Consider the following 5,414-nt stretch of genomic DNA (forward strand, 5'->3'; position numbering starts at 1 on the left):
TGGATTCTTTTTAATGGCTGAGTAATACTCCATTGTGTATATGTACCACTGCTTTCTTATCCATTCATCTGCTGATGGACATCTAGGTTGCTTCCATGTCCTGGCTATTATAAACAGTGCTGCGATGAACATTGGGGTACACGTGTCTCTTTCCCTTCTGGTTTCCTCAGTGTGTATGCCCAGCAGTGGGATTGCTGGATCATAAGGCAGTTCTATTTCCAGTTTTTTAAGGAATCTCCACACTGTTCTCCATAGTGGCTGTACTAGTTTGCATTCCCACCAACAGTGTAAGAGGGTTCCCTTTTCTCCACACCCTCTCCAGCATTTATTATTTGTAGACTTTTGGATCGCAGCCATTCTGACTGGTGTGAAATGGTACCTCATAGTGGTTTTGATTTGCATTTCTCTGATAATGAGTGATGTTGAACATCTTTTCATGTGTTTGTTAGCCATCTGTATGTCTTCTTTGGAGAAATGTCTATTTAGTTCTTTGGCCCATTTTTTGATTGGGTCATTTATTTTTCTGGAGTTGAGCTGTAGGAGTTGCTTGTATATTTTTAAGATTAGTTGTTTGTCAGTTGCTTCATTTGCTATTATTTTCTCCCATTCTGAAGGCTGTCTTTTCACCTTGCTGATAGTTTCCTTTGATGTGCAGAAGCTTTTAAGGTTAATTAGGTCCCATTTGTTTATTTTTAAAAAATATGGAACGCTTCACGAATTTGCGTGTCATCCTTGCGCAGGGGCCATGCTAATCTTCTCTGTATCATTCCAATTTTAGTATATGTGCTGCCGAAGCGAGCACAAGATGGTCTTTCTTAAACTATAATTTCCAGATTATATGCAGGTAAATAGTTTTCCTTCATAATGAAGTTTCTGTTAGCAATCAGTTCTTGAATGGTCTGCTCTGCTGTATCTCCTTGTAACAGTGGCTTGCTTTACCTTAGACCATCTGACAGCAGAGGCAAATGAAACAGGCCCAGTCGGGGTTTTGATATTTTTTTTTTCTATCAAGGGCACATGATTTTGTCGTATCTTCTCATTTGCTGATCTCAGTAGGCTCCCATCTCCTTATGACTTCGTGTATGTTTTAAGTTTTATTTTATGTTCTTCCTGTTTCTAAGATTCTAAGATGACTCTTAAATGTCTGATAATAAAAGCTGCAGAAGTCAGGTTTATTTAAAAATAAGTAGAAAATGTCAACTATAGCTGTAGAAAGTGTATTGCTAATCCAAAGGCCATTCATTCTTACTATGATTGAATATTAAATTTAGCTATAAACTTCCTTGAAGCCAAAACAAACATGAATGTAAGATGTGTTACATAATTCTTATTATTTATAGAAAATATCTAGCAATCATCTAAGGTGTGTTTGTGTGCTAAGTCACTTTAGTCGTGTCCAACTTTTTGTGACCCTATGGACAATAGCCCACCAGGCTTTTCTGTCCATGGATTCTCCAGGCAAGAATACTGGAGTGGGTTGCCATGCCCTCCTCCAGGGGATCTTCCCAACCCAGGGATCAAACGCACATCTCTTATATATCCTGCATTGCACGTGGATTCTTTACCACTAGCACCATCCAGGAAGCCCTATTTAATTTATAAAACTATTTTTAATCAGCTTTATTGAGGTATTATTTATATACAGTAAGTTCACCTATTTAAAGTTTCACTTCAACAAATGTTTGTAATTATGTATGTAATCATTATTGCTGTCCCTAGAAGCTCCATCATCCTAAACTGTTCCTTCTGTCTCTTTGCTTTGCCAGCAATCTCTTCTCCTAATCCTTGGCTCTGGAAACTTTTCTGCTTTCTATCACTGTATTTTTGCATTTTCTATTCAGTTTAGTTCAGTCGCTCAGTCATGTTGGACTCTTTGCGACCCCATAGACTGCAGCACGCCAGGCCTCCCTGTCCATCACCAACTCCCAGAGTTTACTCAAACTCATGTCCATTGATTCGGTGATGCCATCCAACCATCTCATCCTCTGTTGTCCCCTTCTCCTCCTGCCTTCAATCTTTCCCAGTATCTAGGTCTTTTCCAATGAGTCAGTTCTTCACATCAGGTGGCCAAAGCGCTGGAGTTTCAGCTTCAGCATCAGTCATTCTTATGAATATTCAGGACTGATTTCCTTTAAGATGGACTGGTTGGATCTCCTTGCAGTCCAAGGGACTTTCAAGAGTCTTCTCCAACTCCACAGTTCAAAAGCATCAATTCTTTGGCGCTCAGCTTTCTTTATAGTCCAACTCTCACATCCATACATGACTACTGGAAAAACCATAGCCTTGACTAGACAAACCTTTGTTGGCAAAGAAATGTCTCTGCTTTTTAATATGCTGTCTAGGTTGGTCATAATTTTTCTTCCAGAAGCAAGCATATTTTAATTTCATGGCTGCAGTTGCCATCTGCAGTGATTTTGGAGCCCCAAAAAATAAAGTCTGTCACTGTTTCCACTGTTTCCCCATCTATTTGCTATGAAGTGATGGGACCAGATGCCATGATCTTCATTTTCTGAATGTTGAGCTTTAAGCCAACTTTTTCACTCTCGTCTTTCACTTTCATCAAGAGGCTCTTTAGTTCTTCTTTGCTTTCTGCCATAAGGGTAGTATCATCTGCATATCTGAGGTTACTAATATTTCTCCCCACAATCTTATTTCCAGCTTGTGCTTTATCCAGTCCAGTGTTTCTCATGATGTACTCTGCATATAAGTTAAATAAACAGGGTGACCATATACAGCCTTGACATACTCCTTTCCCTATTTGGAACCAGTCTGTTGTTCCATGTCCAGTTCTAACTGTTGCTTCCTGACCTGCATACAGGTTTCTCAAGAGGCAGGTCAGGTGGTTTGGTATTCAACATTTCATTTTAACATTTTTTTTAACATCCTCTTTAACATTTTTAACATCCTCTTTAACATTTCATGCAAAGATGGCCACAATAAAGGACAGAAATGGTATGGACCTAACAGAACCAGAAGATATTAAGAAGAGGTAGCAAGAATACACAGAAGAACTGTACAAAAAATGATCTTCATGACCCAGATAATCACCATGGTATAGTCACTCACATAGAGCCAGACATCCTCAAATGTGAAGTCAAGTGGGCCTTAAGAAGCATCACTATGAACAAAGCTAGTGGAGGTGATGGAATTGCAGCTGAGCATTTTTGACAATATCATGTAAATGGATTTATACCATATATGGTCTTTATATCTGGTTTTTTCAATTAATGTAATGCTTCTGAGCATTATAGAGGGACAAATCACATTATTTAACTCATTCATTAGTTGATATAAAATTTTTTCCCAATTTTTGGCCATTGCCAATAAAGCCACTGTGCTTCCCTGGTGGCTCAGATGGTAAAGAATCTGCCTGCATTGTGGGAGACCTGGGTTTGATCCCTGGGTTGCGAAGATCTCCTGGAGAAGGGAACAGCTTCCCATTCCAGTATTCTTGCTTGGAGAATTCTGTGAACAGAAAAGCCTGGCAGGCTACCGTTCATGGGCTAGCAAAGAGTTGGACACAAGTGAGCAACTTTCACTTAAAATAAAACCACTAGGAATTTTCATGAACAGGTAACCATGTAGACAGACACTTTTACTTCTCTTGGGTAAATAGGAGTTGCTCCACACCTTTGATATGCTTGGTATTATCAGGCTTTTTAGCTATTCCAGGGGTGTTGGCTGGTATCACTGTGGTTTTCATTTGCATTTCCCTATGACTACCAATAGTGAGTATCTTTTTGCATGCTTATTTGCCATTCAGATATCTTTGGTAGTTTCTGCTCAAATTTTTGCACACTTCTTATCAAGTTGTCTGCCTTCTTATTTTAAAGTTGTGAAAGTTCTATGTATTCTGTAATTTAACATATATTCTTGATTCAGTTCTTCATCAGATATATATTTTGCAAACATTTTCTGCTAATCTATTACTTGCCTTTTTATTTCCTTTACAGTGTCTTTTGAAGAATAAGTGTTTTAATTTTGATAAAGTCAACTTATCAATTTTATTTTAGTTCACACTTTTTGTATTTCTAAGAAATATTACCTAGTCCAAGACACAAAGATTTTCCCTTATGTATTTTGTAGAAATTTTATGTCAGTCCAACCTACTTTTTCCCCTTATTGTTCCTTTCTGTTTTCTTTCAATTTCAGTTTATTCTTACTATTTGAATGAAAGGGAACAGTGCTAGAATTAAGGAAATCCAAATAAAGTATGGACTTGAGCTAATAATAATGATCTATGTTGGTTCATTCATTATACAAACATACCATACAATCTTGTCAATTTTTCTGCAAATTTAAAACTGTTCAAAACACAGAGTTTATCTTTTGAAGAAAGAACAGTGTTTTCTGAACACTGGACATGTCTGAAACACCTGGGTTACACAAATATTCCTGTTTGTCAATTTTTCTTAGCTCCAGTTATGTTTGCCTTCACATGTTTGAAGACAAATAGAAACAGTGGGATGAAGAATTACCATTGTGTATTGCCCTACGGAGATGCAGCCTGGTGAGAAGAATGTGGTGGAAGAGCATGGTACATGCCAGACGGCAGCCCATAATTTATGATAATTTCCTTGTTTATTTTTTAAAGCAACCAACTTCCCTATAAAAGAGCCCAAAATTATATCATTTCTTTCTCTTTTTAGCTTATTAATTCTTCAAAGCTATAAACCAAGCCTTCTCATTCTTATTTGCAGCACAAAGTACCTTGTACTCAGTAAATAGCTCTGGTTTGAATGAATGCCATAAATAAAGGCATTGATGAACATAGAGCAGTCTATGCATCTAACATAAGAAAATATGTAATAGTCAATTTAGATTCTCATCAATTAAACATAACAAATGCTTGTTACATCCCCTAAAAAATTAACTGTTGTTAAAATTACTAAGGCAATTAAGTCTACATCATGAATTCATCATAATGAAAAAGCTTCTCTACCTAGAAGAAAATAAAATGTTTTTCAGTTCGACAAGCAAAAAAACCCATATTTTGAAAGATTACTTTTCATCTTTTTGACATCCTTGTCACTCAAAGCCAGAAAACTTGATTTAGGGGTTTCAAACTCTGTCACTTAGAACAAATTTCATGCTGTGGATATCTATGCAAAATTTCAGTGGTAATGTTTTCCTGGCCAAGTTATTGCAGCTTTCATAAGAGAATTTTCAGCAGAGACTCTGGCAGGTTCTAAAGGTAGAAGATTGAATATTGATGTAATGTCAAAAGAGTTCCATAATTAAAGGTGTTTCTTTATAGCGTATCCCTCCATCTATTCATTAATTCAACAAATATTTATTGGGCACCACCTATATGTCAGACACTGCATGAGCAAGGCTTTTCTCTTTCCTGAATCAGATAGTAGCAATTGAAAGAATGAATGAGCACCTAAATGAATAAGAGATGCCTCCATATT

At 37.0% G+C, this 5,414-nt stretch overlaps 1 non-coding gene across 1 annotated transcript; it reads right to left on the bottom strand.

The window, feature by feature from the left end:
* Positions 1-695: 695 nt before the first annotated feature.
* On the bottom strand, positions 696-802 carry LOC112443689 (U6 spliceosomal RNA). Its single transcript, XR_003032097.1, has one exon. It is a non-coding gene; the product is annotated as a U6 spliceosomal RNA (small nuclear RNA).
* Between the last annotated feature and the right edge of the window lie 4,612 nt (positions 803-5,414).

The sequence above is a fragment of the Bos taurus genome, chromosome 2 (genome assembly GCF_002263795.3).
Source record: "Bos taurus isolate L1 Dominette 01449 registration number 42190680 breed Hereford chromosome 2, ARS-UCD2.0, whole genome shotgun sequence".
In the NCBI taxonomy this organism is placed as follows: Eukaryota; Metazoa; Chordata; class Mammalia; order Artiodactyla; family Bovidae; genus Bos; species Bos taurus.